The following is a 19,996-nucleotide window of genomic DNA, read 5'->3' as shown; positions in this document are numbered from 1 at the left end:
CAGAAATTACACAAGTGGCTAGTCCACCAACAATTAAAATTTTGAGATATAACTGATGAAGCCAGAAAAGGTAACAGCGTTACTGTTTAGATAGCAAAACAGAAGCTGTGTATAAAGGTATAACAGTCGGCGAAGTCCCCCCCCCCTAAAACATCTCCACATTGTCTTATAACTAACTGGCAACTCTAAAGCCCAACCTTGAATCTCGCCGTGATGACTCGACTTCTCCACATTGTCTTATAACTAACTGGCAACTTTATAGCCCAACCTTGAATCTCGCCGTGATGACTCGACAGTCTCCGCGAGTCCGTCAGTTCAGTTCTACACTCAGCCGCAAGTATACAAACTTGAGGTAAGGTAGGAAAATAGAGGCTGCAAACGGGCTAATACTCTGGGAAAACAGATGGCAGACATGTTAGCTGGCAGTGTTCTCATCACTGGGTGTAATAGAGGCCTTGGCCTGGAGATGATTCGTCAACTCGTCACTTCCAGTACTCCGCCACGAGTAGTGATCGGGACCTGCAGGAAACCTGATGAAGCTTTGGTAAGTAAATAAAAGTTTATTTATCTTTTCCATGCTCGCCAGTTTAGGGATAACCCTAACACCCTCAAATCCACCAACGGGTGACTAGGGCAGGTAATTTCTAACCCCAACCCCCAACCCCTCCTTTGTGACTTCACTCTGCCTCGACGTCGGGTGATGTTGGCTGAATTATTGTAGGTATATTTTCCTTTGGGGCCAAAGTTTGTAGCACCTCTGTGTTAAGAAGGATAAGGAATTCACCAAAACATGTACTGTACACAGAATAAACGTGATCCAAGAAGAGTGGGTGGGTATTTTCAATACCAGTTGTGTGTGTGTGTGTGTGTGTGTGTGTGTGTGTCACGCTAAATAGGGATGACACTTTTGTATTATGATATTTTAGGTAATAAAATGGTGGCTAAGGTTTGGCTATATGGGGAAGCTGGAGGCCATGTTTTTATTGAAAAAATGGTGGTGGTGGTGGCGGCGGCAGGTGCAGCGGTAACGCGCATATGTTTTATGTCCTGGGTTCGAGTGCTAACCCTGGACAGATGTGAGAAGGGTATTTCTCAGATTGACCATAACACTATTGCCTTAAACTTCATAAGAATGGAGGAAACTGCAGCAGGCCTGTTGGCCCATACTGGGCAGTCCCATTTACACGCAACACCCCTTTTACTTTACTTTTATCCTCTTCACCACTGATCGGCTCGTTAGCCGCTTGGGCGATCGGTCACGTCTCTGTTACGCAATGTTGGCAAGTACTGGGCATGCACCGGCTCCTGAATGTACCTGAACCCGCTCCAGTGTTGGTCAAGTCTTGTCTTGAAAGAGCTCACACTCGGTGCCGTCACAACACTTTCTGATAGATTGTTCCAAGAGTTCACAACTCTTACTCCGAAAAAGTTTGCCCTCACAGTTTTCTGGACTTGCGGCTTCTTCAATCTTCAGCTGTGACCCCTTGTGGGGCGAGCGCCCGCCAGCTCCAAGTAAGGACACTCGACTGAGTAGTGCCCCTTGAGATGCTTATACACCTCAATTAGGTCACCCCTTGCCCGTCTGTAGTATAAGCTAGGCAGGTTCAGGCGCTCCAATCTCTCAGGGTAGCTGAGGTGCCGAAGTGCAGGCACCAGTCCGGTGGCCCTCCTCTGAACATTTTCAACCAACTGACAGTCCCAAGCATATCTCGGGAACCAGACGGCGTGACAGTACTCCAGATGGGGAAGCACTTCACTCTTGAAGATCGTTACGAGGGACGGACCGTCCAGATATCTGAACGACCTTATAAGACCCAATAATTTATTTGCCTGATTTACCTTCTTCTCGCAATGGCCCGAGAACTTCAGCGCATTGTCAACATACACACCAAGGTCCTTCTCACATTCAGTCTCAAATAGTGCAGTTTCTTCATCCCGTTGGGTAGTAGGTAGCTACCAAACAGGGAGGTACTACCGCCTGGGAAGATATTGGAAGCATAGTGTGTTGTCTAATGGTAGACCCTGCTGCCATATGGCATCACGAAAATTGTGACCAAGTCCCAGGTTGCTGATCTGATTTTCTGCCTCATTTACACACAATGGCAGCGTCTCAATTATTTCTCTTACTTTGACAACACAACACTCTTGATCTTTTTTTTTTATTTTTTTATTTCTTTATGGTTCTTTATTATTATTATTATTATTATTATTATTATTATTATTATTACTACTACTATTACTACATTTTCGCCCCCCAGGCCCCGATGTGGGTCAGTGATACGCCTCCTTACCGTTGGTACGCCCCAAGTGCATCCTCTAACACTTCGTGACATTGAATCTCAGCAGCCATTTCTTCGACCATTCTTAGAGCCCACAGAGATCCTTCTGCAGCTCTTCACAGTCCGCTTGGTTATTGATTTCCCGAAATAACTTGGCGTCATCGGCAAACATTTGTATGGAGGAGTGTACGTCAGGAATATCATTTATGAAACAAACAAACAACAGCGGGCCCAATACACTGCCCTGTGGGACCCCGCTTGTGACAGGTACGGATGATGATTTTGTGCCATTAATCACCACACACCGCTTGCGGTCATGTAGAATGTCTTCTATCCACGCTTGGACATTTCCCTGAATTCCGTACCCTTCCAGTTTTATTTTCAGCTTTTCGTGGGGTACACTGTCGAAAGCCTTGGCAAAATCTAGGAAAATATTGTCGATATTACCACCCCGTTGCAGGTAAGAATACTGTACATGACAGCTGAGCTGGTGTGACCATGGGAGTTTTTTATGTCCATAAGCTGCTCTTCACGGCACATTTCTTCACTTACGAAATGTCCATGACTTAGACCACAAAAAACACCCTTAAAACTTAACTGAACGTGGCATTTGGGGTCTGAAGAGGCCATCCTACGACTGCAGTGGTGAGTTTTCTTGGAAAACGTCGTTGCAAATGGCGGCCCTGTTTTTAGAGAAATAAATTTATCTCGACTATTTTGGCAGGACTTTATATTTTTATTACAAATTATATATACCCTATCACTCTACGAACGTGGCAGAGTGTATTTCTTGTGTTTAGAACCGACAACTCAGTATAGGAGATGTAAACAGGGAAACCAGATACCAGATGAACAACGATGCCATAGAGAAATCCGACTGCGAGAGAGATTTAGGAGTAATGATAAGTAGGAACCTTAAGCCAAGTAAACAATGTGTTTTTGCTCGTAACAAGGCTAATAAAGCACTTGGGTTCATACAAAGGAGTGTTAGTTACAAGACTAGCGAGGTCATCCTTAAACTGTATCTTGCTCTTGTGAGACCACACCTGGATTACGCAGTTCAGTTCTGGTCACCGTATTACAGAATGGATATAGAATCCTTGGAAAGAATTCAGAGGAGAATGACAAGACTAATCCCGGGCATTAGGAACCTTGAGTATAGAGACAGGTTAAAGCATCTTAATTTGCACTCCCTTGAGAGACGTAGAGCGAGGGGCGACCTGATAGAGGTGTATAAGTGGAAGGCAGGGCTAAACAAAGGGGACATTACAAAGGTACTCAAACTATCCAACCAGGAGCGAACTCGTAACAATGGTTTTAAATTAGACAAATTTAGATTTAGGCGTAAAATAGGTAAACACTGGTTTGGAAACAGAGTAGTGGATGAATGGAACAAGTTACCAAATATCATCATTAACTCGAATACGCTGAATTGCTTCAAACATAGGTTGGATGCTCATATGAGCAATAGGGGTTGGGTGTAAACGGGACTGCCCAGTATGGGCCAATAGGCCCGCTGCAGTTTCCTCCATTCTTATGTTCTTATGTTCATTGTATACCTACGTTGTCTGTGCACATGCTGAAATGCATACCTGCATTGTCTATATGTATGCCAAACCAGATGTGAATATGTAAGACGCTTTTACTTAATAGGTTGTATTATTATACCCCACAGGAGCTGCAAGCGCTGGCTAAAGACTGCAGTAACCTCAGGATTGTCAAGTTCGGTAAGACGACACCAACTCTGTTGCCACATCTCATATTTTTTCTTACCTTTCCTCGGGTTTATTTTATATTTTAATCTTCCCTGTTGTAATATATTAATTTTCACTAATAATTTAGTGCGACGGAGTCGGGTATACACCAGAGATCAGACCAGGAGTCATTTAATCACCAGAACAGTACTTGTCAACTCTCGCATACTTCAAATACTTAACAAAAAGTAAAGAGATGTTGCAATAACCGTGTGGTACTGTAATTGCAATGCAATTACAGTACCACACGGATCAACTCCTACTCTGATACAAGCCATTCAAGATATGGTAAGATTGCAGATTACAGCAACCAAAGATTCTGAAAAAAAATGTTACCTAACCTAATGTAATATAAAGTGACCACAAAAAAAAAAGTTCTATCGATTGAGGGTGGAGTGAATTTCCGGAATTTTGTGGTTGCTGTTTACTGCAATATTACCCAAGATATAACTAGAAACACTATGAGGCCTTAATACACTTATGTGCCGGCACACTGGGCACTTTCCTCCGAACATGTTGCCCGTTTTGCTGGCAGTTGGCCAAAACGCCCAACAAGCAGCAGGATTTCGGCTGTTACGAGAATGGACAACGGTTTGCCGGGGATCTTTGCTGGCAGAGCGCCAACAAAACATCCCGGTGTAACGTAAAACGTCTCTTTGTTTGGAGGAAAGTGCCCAGTGTGCCGCTGCCTTAAGGAGTGCGAAAGATGCCTTTCCGTTGGTACAGCACTACAGTGGCCTTTCTTAAACATTGCGTTTTCTTTATTTTCATCTGACAGAAACAAATCCAACTTTTACTTATTACATTAAAACCAAATTAGTTTACCTGGTGTGTTGACTATCTCCCGTACAAGCTTCTTCTTTTACTGAAAGACTGCAAAAACCCTAAGTTACTATGTGGCGGTTAGCAAGGCATTTTTTTTTTGCCAGAAAAATTTTCAAATTTTCCGATTTTGGTAAGGGAATTTTTTTGGGGGAGGGGGGGTGGTGGGTTGTATCACGTTTTAACTGTGAATAATGTTGAAATCTATATGCTTAGGACCATTCACTGATAGCCTAATGCATTGGGTGTTTGATAATCTAGCTGAAAATGAAGTGCTGGGTATTAGGTAGCACGTCCTTGAGTCAAAATAGTGAAAGGGACATGTTTAACACTCACGGCGAAGGATTAGGCTATTCCTCGGCTACGGTATACCAGCCAAAAATGTGTAGAGCATTGTAGCGCTAACGTTACTGTATATGTAATCTCCTATGCTTGTTTGTAAGTCACGCAAATTTTAGATTTTTTATTCAAATGTCGTAGGCAAACAACACAAATGTAAAGTTGTAAACCATTCTTTGTTTACGTTGAATATGTCAGAATGGTGTCTTCCCACTTGGACGATCGCCTTTTCTGTGTTGTTCTTGGACGATTCCCACTGCCACATGGACGATTTTTACTAAAAACGTCCATATATCACAAATTCAATTAGAAATATTGTATTTATTATTGGAATATATTACGATGAATGAATTATTGAATAAAATGTGAAACGAAGATTTTTATTCAACTAATTATTAGTGATTATTATTATTTTGAATGTTATTAATTTAACAATTAAATGTTACAAATTTGTATTCAAATATTTCATGTTCTACCTGTATTCGTATTTACGAAAAAATGAAGTGACTGTAGATCCTGTCAGTAAGTCAGGTTGACAAGCTTAATATTCACGTTAACTCATGGCTAAAACAGGTGTAAATAGTGGTCACTTAGTTCTTCGTTCATTATGGCGGAGATTATTACCCAAGGTCACGGTACTAACTAATTTATGAAGATTAGTATACATATAAGAAGGACAAGTAACACTGGAGGTGTACTACTACCTTACTGCCCTCTGTAGCAAACAACGTACTGTAAAGAAACTGCACCAGACGAGACTTCCCTTAACCTCAAGCGACTTGCAAAAGTCCAGCAGATTGGATCTCAAAATCAAATCAACACAGAATTTTTAGCTTTAGAGTCTAGTGCCACGAAGCCCGATGAAGTAACATTCCTGCCGACATTCAGCAGTGTGCACTGTACGGGGTCAAATGTATCGATCTCGACGCGAGAAAAGAAGAATGGAGGAAACTGCAGCAGGCCTATTGGCCCATACTGGGCAGTAGTCCCATTTACACCCAACCCCTATTGCTCACATTTCCATCCATCCTATGTTTGAAGCTATCCGTCCAATAATGATGTTTGGTAACTTGTTCCATTCACCCACTACTCTAATTCCAAACCAAAGTTTACCTATTTCGCGCCTAAATCTAAATATGTCTAATTTAAAATCATTGTTATGAGTTCGCTCCTGGTTGGATAGTTTGAGTACCTTTGTTATGTCCCCTTTGTTTAGCTCTGACTTCCATTTATACACTTCTATCATATCGCCCCTCACTCTAGTCTCTCGACAGAGTGCAAATATAGATGCTTTAACCTGTCTCTGTACTCGAAGTTCCTAATGCCCGGGATTAGTTGTAGTGGATTTCTCCCCTACAAACGCTGTTTGTCGCTGAGTAGCCGACCCCGCGAATTCCCCAGTGTATGCCTCGTGGTCTGGGTCAACCAGCGCCGCCATACATCACGGAGGTCAACTACTAAGCCACGCCTACCCCCGCTATTTAAGACCTGACCTCGTGGTGACCTCTCTCTTCTAGCTACAGCCACAGTAAGCAACACCTCCTCCTCCGCCAGCCTGGCGGCCCTCGCTCCCGCCGGCGAGCATGGCGACCCACAAGCTGTCCTCCTCTGAGCACCCTCATCAACCAGCTCTCTCTACATCACGCTCGTAACCACGCTGCCACTTCCCAGCACCAAGCTGCATTGTACATCCAATACAACATGTATACAGAGAGCACATTGTGAGTTTCCTTCCCCATCCCATCCTGAGTGTGAACCCAAACAACCCATACCCCACAACAGCACTTCAGAGTACTTACAACTGTAGTTTCGTCAATAATAACTGAGAATTTGTTGACACGTAGTTTTGCGAAAACGAAAAGGTTATCAGATAATGCAAATACAAAGTAAAATACAAATAAAAATGCTCAATACTCACTAACCGTCGATGTATGTCGGCTAGATGGTGAATCCAGCAAAACTCTGCAGCGGAAGTCATGGAACAGACCGTTGTGACCTCCTTTGGCTTCCTTGTCTCGATATCCCTTCGTGTGTGACTCTGCAGAATATAGTTCTGCTAAAATATCGCTAGTAAAATGTAGGTAAGGTAATTAAATACATCTACAATTTATTTCTGTGTATTCTATATGGTATTTTAGCCATGAAAAAGCATATTTCCTAAAGTAGGTAATTTACCGACGAGTCGGAGCAGTGACGTCACGGCTTACCGACTTCGTCATCAAGTTTTGGAGGTTTACCGATTAGCAGACGAATTACCGGATTTGAGAGCCCTGCCTGTCGCAGCCACAGGTTCACTGTGAGGCTTCGAGACGTGTGAATGAAGTCTCGTCTCAGCTATACTAAACTATCTATCATCAGAATCCCAGCTTATTAATAAAGATATGAACGCTATTATTGAATTACTAACGAGAAAATAACCATAAGTAATAATAATGGTCCATTTAACTTAACCAAGCTTTATAAGTTACTATTTTTTCTTAAAATCATTGAGGGAATTGGTTCATGTTCCAGGCCTGCATGATTCGGGGTTTTGTTGAATCGTTCATGGTGTATTTCGAAAGACATGTGTTTTGGGGGTCCTGGCAATGACGTCATCAGTGGGCGGGGTTTATGAACGAAAGTATTTGGACTAAATTGTTGAGTTGTAATTATTATCTATATGCCAATAGACGAAAAATTATTATACACTTGTTTATGATCTTAATTTCGTAAAGTTTAAAGTTGTGAACACGCACAAACACACACACAACCATTATTATTTCTAGCTGTGGAAACCAGTGTAGTGGGGTTGTGTTGAGAGGTATACAAAGACTATAGTCTTTGGAGGCATAGTCTGTGTCCGTGACTACACTAAAGACCAGAGAGAAAGGATAGGAAACTCGGCTGAACCCGTTGTGCACGAAAAGATGCCAGATACTTCCATTATAGCGCCATCTATTGAGCGAGTAGGAAATGAAGTTTAACGATGGGATACTAAAAGCGTGAAAACCATTAAGCTGAGAAACTAAATATACATTTTACGTTTTTTTTAATATGAAAAAGCACCAAAAGCTGTACACTATAGCAAATGTTAAAAAACAAAAACAAAATCTTTTCCTTAACTGTTTCCGTATTTAAATCAGAAAACGTGTAAGGTATTTTTTTGTACTTTATTGTTTACTGCACACAAAACGAAGACACTGAATAAAATTTGTCACAATGAATCCTAAATAATACACAAAACTACTTCATGAATATTTAGTGTTTTAATTTTATATTGCCATATATCGAAAAAAAGACAAAATGGGTGAAAAAAAAATAATTCATTATTTGTAATTACGTTAATGATTTAATGCGTGGTCTCAAAATAATTACCTGTTAGAATAGAACTGCAGTAGTTTCTTTACTACCAGACTTCTGGAGGTAAACGCCCTGGTGCTTGAGGGAGGATGTCAGAAAGTATAGGAACCCTTTGATGACTCCATACAGGTAGCGGACGTAGAGGACCTCGGTGCAGTGGATGACGCACAGATTCATATTATGGTTCTTGCAATGCACGTAGGAAGCGTGTTGGCACATGAGGAGAAGAGCTTGGGCACCATTCTTGCAGCCACTCTTGATAAAACCACCATCGCAACTTCGGAAAACTGATTTTTTTGGGGGGGAAAAGGACCATTTCTTGAGTTCGGAGTCAAAAAGTGAAGCGAGGGCAGCACCAGGTATCTTGAGGGTTGAGAGGAAGAATAAAAGTTTTCGTGGGTCTCCATATGATCATTACACTTTTGACCGCACAGGCACGGGGAGCTGCTAAGGAGGACGAGGGTATTGATGATGTATTTCAGTTTGGCCTGATATTTCTCTTGGGTTGTGGATATACTTTTGATGGGTGTGCCAGCACTCTTAAGGAAATCTGTACCAGGCACAGCTGATAAGTGTTCTTTGTAACCAATGTGGCCAAACTGCATGGTGGACCCTAACCAGGTATAGAGGTAACAAGGCCTGAGTGAAGTGTACCCACGTCATCCTTAGTCGACCATGTTGTTCTCTCTCTCTCTCTCTCTCTCTCTCTCTCAGATTTAAATTTACGTCCAGCTCATTATATTTTAACACCTATTTTATATGAGGTCAATTGGCCCTCGAATATCAAATATAGGCACGTGCTTAGTGTGCCTCTATGTCTTCGGGGCCTTGTACACATGCAATACGAATAGTTATAATCAAGTGTATAGGGTTGGGAGGAGCCACAGCCCCCCCCCCCCTCTCCTGGTTGCGTTGGTGCTATCTACTTATTTATCTTTACCAATCACTTCGTAGAGCTGGGGAACCAAAACAAGTCGTTGGAATGACGCTCTGCCCATGCGCGGCTTGGATCGATGGGTACCTTCAAGCATTTGGCTGGCGCATATTAACTACAGAGGAATTCTCCTCTTCCCGAAAACCTGGAATTGAATTAGGGTTGTCCTTATCTTAGAGGGATATATTGTGATGCGTCGAGTGGTGGAAGCCGTTGAGGATCATGTGGAATGTGTGGATTGGGGGTGAGGGGAGTTGTGGTGGGTGGCGGTGTGTGGAAAGGGGAAGGCAGGCAGGTGGCGCGCTGGCCTCAGTTGGGAGCCGCATGGCCGAACGTTCACAGTAGTACTTCTCGGTGTCTGTGTGCGTGTGTGTCTGTGTAGTATACATGCACTACTAGCTTGATGTGTACCACTGTATTACCTGTACCCTACTGTAAACTAACCACTCTAGCTCCTTCGTTGGTTACTGAGGTGGCTAATGCCGTGTGGTAATCGGTTGTTGAAAGGTACTGTATGGCATAGATCTAGCCTGCTAAATTTTTTGCCTTAGTCTATCTTTTTAAAGGTCTCCACCCCAATTTCTTTTATTCATAATTTACTATTGTTTTTTAACACCCCCTCAGCCATAGCATGCTAAATACATTAATATTAATCGCTTGGACACATTATTCCGTAGTCACAAATGCTGCTGGTGCATGTTTTACACGAGCTCCCCACTTCACTTTTGCCGTCTCGTTCATTTCTCTCCCACTAACTCTCACCCCATTTGGACCCATAGTAGACGAGCCTATTTACGCCATAGACCAATTTTCCATCTTATTGTAGACAAACCCATTTGCTGCACCCATTAGTGTTAATTAGTGACCGTCAGCATAGACCGCCCGCCTACATTTACACCCATTTTCTTTGGCTGTCAAGAGAGTTGAACCCGCAGTGCAGTTCTTTCGGGGCGAGTCCAGTTATGACGTCACATTGCTTCCCACTCCTCCTCCTGACGTCACACTGCCCACTCATGACATCACGGGTCAGTTCTTGCCTTGTATTGTGTCATGGAGATCAATTACACCTCCGATTGTTATTTTTTTTCCATTTTTTTTCAATAAATAAATAAATAATTTAACTGATTACAAAGACCTGTTTTATTCCTTAATATCGGTATCGGGAAATTCAATTTTTTTCTCAATTGAAGTGATTTAGTTTAATGATATTTGTATTGATTAACCTCTGCATATTTCGATAATATCCTTGGAATTATTTATTTTAGTGTCGCCTAAACACTGCACCAAGCCAGTTTGAAAAAAAAAGTAATGTCACATAATCAAGAATTGCCGTGATAGTAATTGTGTTCTGAAGCATATTGATTTTTTTTAGTTTTTAACCATTGTTTATTTTTCTTAGAGAATTTTGTTTTGAATTTTTGTTGCAGGATGATGTTAACCATATGAGACGCGTAGTCGTATTTATTATTATTTTATTATTATTATTCACGTTCTTATTTTTATATTAATAAGAACATTGTTAATACTTTATTTGATTACGAATGCTATAACTTGTATATTGAAAACAACAAGGCGGGATTTCCTTGTGAAGTGTAATGAAGTGAAAGAAAAGGAACAAGAACTAAAGGTAAAGAAGTGAATAAGGAAAGCGAAAAACTATAGCATGGAAAGCTCAAGATAACGATGTTAATAATGAGGATAACGGGGTTTTATCATGTAGGATTGGTGATAAGAAAAGGGCAGGGAGTGGATGAGTGGATTGATCGATAGACACAAAGGGAGAGATAGACTAATAGATAGATAGAAGGAGATAGACAAACCTTAGATAGGTAGATAGATAAATAGATAGATATATAAACCAGTTGTGATGTAGATAGTAAATAGACAATAAAGGATGGATAAATAGAGCGATAGATAGGTAGATGGATAGAAGGAGTTAGATACATGGATATGTTGGTGGATATTGACGGGAAGATATTGAATAATACATAGATCAAGATAGAAAGGAATAGATGATAGATTGATAGATACATATAGTTTTATTATTAAATAAAAATATAAGTAAACAGCAGACACTAACCTAATCTAACCTAACGCTAACCTCATCTAACACTAATCTAACCTTACGCTAACTTAATCTAACCTACCCTAATCGTCATTAAAGGTGTATAGCTGGAGAAGTAAACCGTTACTTAGATAAAGGTAAACCAGCTTTAGTAGTTTACATGGAGAATAAACCACAAATAAGATAGTTAAACCAGTCAATAGTTTACACGAAAAAGTAAACCAGCTTTAAAATATAAACGAAATAATCTTAACATTTGCTGTAGTTGTGTACACGAAATATAACTTACTTAAGAAAAATAAAGTACAGTAATTATATAGTTTTAACGTTGATTTTATTTTTGAAGTGCATTTTTCCCCTAATTGGGCTTCAAGCAGTGAACTCATCTGTGGCGTCATGAACGGTATCATGAAGACCGTAAGGTTTCAGGATTAAAAAAATTTCAGCAAACCCGAGTAAAATAGTATTCGCCAATAAGATTGTTAGATGTTTTGTTTTGTTTTAATGTTTTGTTTTATTTTGTTTGTTTTGTTTATATATTGGCAGCTATTTTGGTGAAGCTGTGTTGTTGATATTGGAGTGAAATTTGAAAGATAAATATTTAAAGAACATTCGTAGGAAGTTTTTGCAAAGTTTAGCCACTAGTTTTGAAGAACTTGAAGTGTGGGATGGTTGAATGGATGGATGAATGTATGTAGTATGGATCGATAGCTGGTTGAATAGATGGATGTATTTATAGTATGTATGGTTGGTTGAATGGATGGATAGATGGATGGATGGATTGATGGATGGATGACAGCTACCCATAGCAATAGCAATAACCCCCGAGAGACCAGTAGTCAGAGCTCGTCATTCGAATCAGTGGTAAACAAAGTGACGGAACTGACTATCAAAATACTTGCGTGTGACTCTCGCCATCTTTATACCTAATTATTATTAGTACATACATGTATTATTAATGATTCACTTCAAACGCATATTTTATTACCTGTGATTAAGTTAATTATTGATAGTGTTGTATTATTAACACCAAAGTTTCATTTTGGTAAACATCTTGTATATTTTAACTTAGATATTCCACATTATTATGATTAATACTGTATCTTATATTTTTCTTATTTCATCATGTATTAGCGAGGAAATACATAAAAGGTGTCACATGCAATAATTCTCAGTCTTGATCGTGAAAGCTTGTACAGTATTTCTCAGTAAGGTTTTGAAAAAGTGCTTGTGAATTCCGGGGATATCTTTTTTTATGTAAAAATGTCACCAATCACTGACTTTGGATCCATAGGCTTGTCTTTTAACTATATGGCATAATTATAGTACTAATAAAATGGGTTAGGTTAGTTTAGATTAAGTTAAGTTAGGTTATTTAAAGTATTTTAGGAGATTATAACACCTGAATGTATATGTGACACTAATATTGACTGGAACGGAGAGGGGAAATACTGAAAGTTAATATTGTAGTGGAATGAGAATGAGATTCTAGGATGAAGAGATCAAAACAGTAGACACCACTAGACACGTTTGAAGGCAGGAGTCAGGTGAAGACAGAAACTGGGATGGATGAATGAAATTGAAATCTGGGTCCTCTGAGAAATACAAAATCTGGGACCCTGAAGAGACACAAAATCTGGGGGAAGTGGTAAATAAACAAGTCTGAAAGTATTTAGAGTGGAGGACTGTGGTCGCCAACCCTCAGACGTGAGTATCGGCATCTTGGTTAATCTATTGATTGATTAAGGGATATCAACAGAATTTCAGACTCGTTCTCATTATAAAGTGTGGCATAGAAGTGGATATACATTGGATATATTAGTGTATAGTAAAAGGAAATACATTGGTACTGTGTAAACAAAACTGTATTATATTCTTGTATTTAATTATTGGATACGGGGAATTATTAGTCCTTTCTTACCAAATATTCCATCTCATAAGTTTGCTATTGAATTTTCGAATAATTTTAATGCAACAATGTGTTTTATTTTGTTGGTATTATGTGTCTTATATATAACTTTTTACTATATATGTTTTTGCTTATGTGTTTGCTGTGCAGTTATTTACATTTTGTCACGATAATTTGCACGAGTTTGTACTGAGTTGTAAGATTTTTTTTTTAACGTTTTGTAATGTTTTTACTCTTGAAGCTACGTCACTTTTGTGTCAGGTGTCTAGAGTTACCACGAGACGGTGTGTGTGTGTGTGTGTGTGTGTGTGTGTGTGTGTGTGTGTGTGTGTGTGTGTGTGTGTGTGTGTGTGTACGTGTGTGTGTGTGTGTGTGTGTGTGTGTGTGTGTGTGTGTGTGTGTGTGTGTGTGTGTGTGTGTACGTGTGTGTGTGTGTGTGTGTACGTATGTGTGTGTGTGTACGTGTGTGTGTGTAGTCAATAGTTTATAGTGTGTCTGAGAATAAATATCATTACGGTGCCAAGTTTGATTCCCTGATATGACCCCTAATTTTTGGGGGGTCGCAGGAGGTCACACAAGGTCAACTCTTGAAAAGGTTAAGCAACGTACTCATCATCTTAGGCCCATACCACAGTGAGAGTGCCAGCACGAGCAATCCCCTCAACTCGGCAATAAAAAAGTTGATATAGAGGCTAAAGTTTGCCTGTGTTCTGCCTATAGTGGAACGTGATCTTCTCTACTTCAATATTACATGATCACAGAAGCTACGCCAGACAAACGTTCGCCTGTGTTCTGCCTGTACTGAAGTTTTGTTCTGGCATCAGCAGTCAACATTGCCCGGCTCTTTCCTTCACTCAACAATGACTCGACTGATGGATGTTACGGCAGACGAAAAATTACAACCACCTTTTTTGTCTGGCGGTGTGACCCTTAACCTTTAAGTCGACCTCCGTCAGGCGGAAACCTTCACTATGGTCGTCACTCTTCGTCACAGCTGGCAAGGGAAACTTGTAAGACGACCAACCATCAGAAAGAATCCTTCAGTGTGACGAAACTTCAAAGCTAAGGCTGGAAACACCAATAGGATGTGTGTTAAGTGCAATACTTTGTAAGATATCGGAAAAAAGAAGTCCTTCCTTTTCCTCAGAACCTCTTGCTGAAGTCCATCGAGGATACCAAGATATATGAGGTTTTCTTCCTCAAAGGTGACATAAGAAACCTTTGTTGGACCTGCACGACAATAGGTGAACCTTCGTAAGATATTGGGAAAAGACGTCGTATATTTCCTCCTGAGTGAAGACGTGGATGATATATTAGGACCATAAAGCAGATGTAATTTCCTTCGGGTAAACTAGCGGTTAACTTACAATGCAAACCGCTCAGTGCTATTATTTTATTCCTTGAGTACAATGTTTTAACTTCTTGAGTACGATGATAGAATTTCTAAAGTATACGATAACTTAACCTCTTGAGTACGATGACTTAACTTCTTGAATACGATGACTGAACCTCTTGAGTACGATGACAAAGTCCCTTGGAATAACGGGGTGAAATAATGAGGCCAAAAGACGTTTAGAAGGTTATGGGGACGACAAAGAGGCGACCATGTTGGGGATATGAGGGGGCCATATTGGGGAGATGAGGCGGCCATGTTGGGGATATGAGGCGGTCATGTTAGGGATATGAGACGGCCATGTTGGGGATATGAGGCGGCCATGTTGGGGATATGAGGCGGCCATGTTGTGGATAAGCGGCGGCCATGTTGGGGATATGAGGCGGCCGTGTTGTGGCCGGGTTTATTGATCATTGTGGACACTGCTACAGGGCCTCGGCTCACCTCGTGTTTACCCTGACCTGTCATGCGGATATTTAGCTGTCATAAGTCATTTTAGCTGCCATGTGGACGTTTAGCTGTCATGGGTCTGTTTAGTTATCATGTGTACGTTTAGCTGTCATGGGTCTGTTGAGCTGTCACGAGGAGGCTTAGCTGTACATGGGTCATTTTAGCTGTCATGTGTACGTTTAGCTGTCATGGGTCTGTTTAGCTGTCACGAGAACGTTTAGCTGTTATGATTCCCTTTAACTGTCATGAGTCTTTTTAGCTGTCATGGGTCTGCTTAGCTGTCACGTGGACGTTTACCTGTTATGAATCCGTTTAGCTGTCAAGACTCGTTTTAGCTGTCAGGAGTCTGTTTAGCTGTCACGAGCTCTTTTAGCTGTCACGGGTCATTTTAGCTGTCATGTGTACGTTTAGCTGTCATGGGTCTGTTTAGCTGCCACGTGGACGTTTAGCTGTCTTGGGTCATTTTAGCTGTCACGTGCACGTTAGCTGTCATGAATTTGTATAGCTGTCACGTGGACGTTTCGCTGTCATGAGTCTGTTTAGCTGTCATGTGGACGTTTAGCTATCATGGGTCTGTTTAGCTGTCACGAGGTCATTTAGCTGCCATTGATCGTTTTAGCTGTCATGTGCACGTTTAGCTGTCATGAGTGTTTAGGTGTCGTGTACGTTTAGCTGTCATGGGTCTGTTTACCTGTCACTAGGATATTTAGCTGTCATGAGTCATTTTAGCTGCCATGTGGACGTTTAGCTGTCATGGGTCTGTTTAGTTGTCATGTGTGCGTTTAGTTGTCATGGGTCTGTTTAGCTGTCATGGGTCACTTAGCTGCCATGTATAACGTTTAGCTGTCATGGGTCTGTTTAGCTGTCACGAGGACGTTAGCTGTTATGATTCCCTTTAACTGTCATGAGTCTTTTAGCTGTCATGAGTCTGTTTAGCTGTCACGTGAGCGTTTACCTGTTATGATTCCGTTTAGCTGTCAGGAGTTTGTTTAGCTGTCATGTGGACGTTTAGCTGTCATGGGTCTTTAGCTGTCACGAGCTCTTTTAGCTGTCATGTGCACGTTTAGCTGTCATTGGTCTGTTCAGCTGTCACGTGAACGTTTAGCTGTCATGGGCCATTTTTGCTGTCATGTGCACGTTTAGCTGCCATGGGTCTGTTTAGCTGTCACAAGGACGTTTAGTTGCCATGGGTAATTTTGGCTATCATGTTCACGTTTAGCTGTCATGAATTTGTACAGCTGTCACGTGGATGTTTAGCTGTCATGAGTTTGTATAGCTGTCACGTGGTCGTTTAGCTGCTACATGGACGTTAAGCTGTCATAAACCTGTTATAATGAAAATAAATAAGAATAAAGAAGAATAAGATAATCAGTGGGAGGGCGTGCAAAGCTAAGAGGTTGGTAGCGTGGTTGAGCTGGGCAGAAGAGGGCGTGCAAAGCTAAGAGGTTGGTAGCGTGGTTGAGTTGGGCAGAGGAGGGCGTGCAAAGCTAAGAGGTTGGTAGCGTGGTTGAGCTGGGTAGAGAGGGCGTGCAAAGCTAAGAGGTTGGTAGCGTGGTTGAGCTGGGCAGAGGAGGTTGTGCAAAGCTAAGAGGTTGGTAGCGTGGTTGAGCTGGGCAGAGGAGGGCGTGCAAAGCTAAGAGGTTGGTAGCGTGGTTAAGCTGGGCAGAGGAGGTTGTGCAAAGCTAAGAGGTTGGTAGCGTGGTTGAGCTGGGCAGAGGAGGGCGTGCAAAGCTAAGAGGTTGGTAGCGTGGTTGAGCTGGGCAGAGGAGGGCAAAGCTAAGAGGTTGGTAGCGTGGTTGAGCTGGGTAGAGGAGGGCGTGCAAAGCTAAGAGGTTGGTAGCGTGGTTGAGCTGGGCAGAGGAGGGCGTGCAAAGCTAAGAGGTTGGTAGCGTGATTGAGCTGGGCAGAGGAGGGCGTGCAATGCTAAGAGGTTGGTAGCGTGGTTGAGCTGGGCAGAGGAGGGCGTGCAAAGCTAAGAGGTTGGTAGCGTGGTTGAGTTGGGCAGAGGAGGTTGTGCAAAGCTAAGAGGTTGGTAGCGTGGTTGAGCTGGGCAGAGGAGGTTGTGCAAAGCTAAGAGGTTGGTAGCGTGGTTGAGTTGGGCAGAGGGCGTGCAAAGCTAAGAGGTTGGTAGCGTGATTGAGTTGGGCAGAGGAGGGCGTGCAAAGCTAAGAGGTTGGTAGCGTGGTTGAGTTGGGCAGAGGAGGGTGTGCAAAGCTAAGAGGTTGGTAGCGTGGTTGAGATGGGCAGAGGAGGGCGTGCAAAGCTAAGAGGTTGGTAGCGTGGTTGAGTTGGGCAGAGGAGGTTGTGCAAAGCTAAGAGGTTGGTAGCGTGGTTGAGCTGGGCAGAGGAGGTTCCATGCCAGCATCGATGTTAATAATAATGGTATGAAAATATATCTTGACAGTTTAATGTAGTCATGTCGTCATTACTCATATGTGGAATGGACACACACAATACTATGGCTCTGAATGAACTATTATCTCAACACAACGTAAACAGACGCACTACAACTGGACATTCTATAAGTACAGTATCTCAAGTTATGTTAGGTGTCTAGGGTAAGAGCAACATATAATTAGTCATGTGTGAGGCCTATTGAAAAGTTAGTCTATTTGTTTTCCTGTAATGCATCTGTTTACCTTGAGTTGTCATACGTTCGTTCAGCTAGGGTGAAAACTGAGTTGAAGTAGAAACTGTGGAGATATTTACAAGTCAGCTTGTAACACGTGGATATGTTGTCTCATTTTGGCCCTCTGGCGAAAATGACAAGAACCTCTGATGACGTCATTGTAACCAACATTGTCCGCTATTATAACAACTACGGTACTTGTCATCTTGGTATGTACAGTATAGTGTGCATTTGATACTACAACTACTACTACTACAACTATTACTGCTACTAATAATAATAATTACTACTACTAATAATAATAATAGTAATAATGATAAATGGTATCGTATTTGTAAACTTAGACACTACGTCATTAGGACAGCAGGAAGGAGAGTGTTTGTATCAGGAGTGTTGATTGGTCAACAAGGAGGAGGTCAGCTGTTGATTGGCTTGGCCAGTCAGGCCTCGCCCACGGCCCCCTTGAAGGAGTCAATTAAACATCGAGCCTGACCTAACTTATTTTAAACTAACTTACCTAAACTTAACCTGACCTATTCCAACCTCATCTGATGCAAACCTATTTTAACTTAACTTAATCTAATCTACTTTAACCATATAACCTAACTTAACCTAATCTACCCTTTACTATTCTCCAGTACCCTATCCAACTCTATCTTACCCTACCCAAGTACGTCTGGCCGTGAGTTAGAATCTACCAATTCGTAGACATCCTAAAACATCAAACATTCTCGAGAGTAAATCGTCATTTTTTTCACCTGTTTTCGTACCTATTCGTCCTTGGAGCCTACTTAATGTGGTAAAGCTCAAGCATCACTCATCTGGTTGCTATATTGACAGCGCCAACACGAGCAATCAGCAGCATCTGACGTCTTCCTCCTTTCCGCAATGAAACGATTCAATTTGGCGTTCCTTTCCCGCCGATATTTCTCACTGCTGGCTGACGTACATGTGTACGTAAGTGGCTTAGGATGTGTTTGCCTGTTGGTTTTGGTTGTGTCTGTGTTGGTTTTGGTTGTATTCGTATAGGGATTGAGTTGTAACACTATATGGCAAATTATGACCGTATGTTGGTTTGGTTGTGGTTGTATGTGGCTTGGGTTATGTCCGTAATGTGGCTTGGTTGGCCCAGGGTGTGTGTGGGGGTGTCATCAACAGTTTGTTTACAGTCTAGTGAAGCGGGCCCCCGTCAGGTCGCGTCGACTTTGTTTACATTCCCTCTCAGTTCACATCCTCACGTCATTCACGATTGATCGAAAAATAAATAAAATAAAAATTCTTCATCCTTTTTCAGATAGAGAGCTCGAGAGTTTATTTACGTATGGATAAGAAAGCGCATAATTTTTTTTACACTTCTATACATAAAGGTTGTATTTGGCATTTGTCTTGAAGTAGAGAATATTGCGATAGACTTGTTTATAGATATTTTACTGGATATTAATGATTCTGACGGACTTGCTCTTCAAAAGGATGGTCTCTGTACATTCCTGTGAGTTTGGTAATGTAAAAAAAAAATTGCAATATTATATTTATTATCGTATAAAAATTTCGTGGGTTTACATAATATATAAGACACCTTGTATTGCTATTATTTTTCATTAGCGTACAGGAGACGTTAATAGTGTGTCTATGTGTGTATGGGGGACGTTAATAGTGTTATGTGTGTATAGGAGACGTTAATAGTGTGTCTATGTATGTACAGGAGACGTTAATCATGTGTCTTCGTATGTACTGTAGACGTTAATAGTGTGTATGGGACCAGAAATCACTAATTATCATATTAGGTGTGACTCTTAACAGGTGACCCCTTAAGCAAAGCGTACAAAATTCACCTGTGTTGGGAGGTAGATATATAGGGTGTCCCAGAAAAATGTCCCTGCCGCCCTCTCTCTCTCTCCCTGCCTCCCTCCCTGCCTGCTCCCTGCCTCCCTCCCTGCCTGCTCCCTGCCTCCCTCTGTCTCCTTCCCTCCCTACCTGCTCCCTGCCTCCTCCCTACCCCCTCCGACTCACAGTGTCTCAGGGAGCAGGCAGGAAGGGACGGAGGTAGGGAGCATGCAGGGAGGGAGAGAGGGAGGGAGCAGGC

At 41.7% G+C, this 19,996-nt stretch overlaps 1 protein-coding gene and 1 long non-coding RNA gene across 9 annotated transcripts in view; both read left to right on the top strand.

Moving 5' to 3' along the window:
• The first annotated feature begins 297 nt into the window (after window positions 1-297).
• On the top strand, window positions 298-6,738 carry LOC121874552. Its single transcript, XR_006090452.1, has 3 exons — window positions 298-544; window positions 3,955-4,006; window positions 6,712-6,738. It is a non-coding gene; the product is annotated as an uncharacterized LOC121874552 (long non-coding RNA).
• A 3,017-nt stretch (window positions 6,739-9,755) lies between these two features.
• LOC121874550 overlaps window positions 9,756-19,996 on the top strand; it is a 76,051-nt gene continuing 65,810 nt past the window's right edge. For 2 of the 8 annotated variants that reach the window (XR_006090450.1, XR_006090444.1), the window contains exon 1: window positions 9,759-10,492. The gene's annotated coding sequence lies outside the window, so the exon portion shown is untranslated. Of the gene's footprint in view, window positions 10,493-19,996 lie in introns of all 8 variants that reach the window. The other 6 variants (XR_006090451.1, XR_006090448.1, XR_006090445.1 and 3 more) reach the window with 6 other exon arrangements.

This window comes from Homarus americanus, unplaced genomic scaffold (assembly GCF_018991925.1).
Source record: "Homarus americanus isolate GMGI-L3 unplaced genomic scaffold, GMGI_Hamer_2.0 scaffold34360, whole genome shotgun sequence".
NCBI classification, from domain to species: Eukaryota; Metazoa; Arthropoda; class Malacostraca; order Decapoda; family Nephropidae; genus Homarus; species Homarus americanus.
Note: the sequence above shows the minus strand (reverse complement) of the source record. Positions and strands in the feature narration are given on the sequence as shown.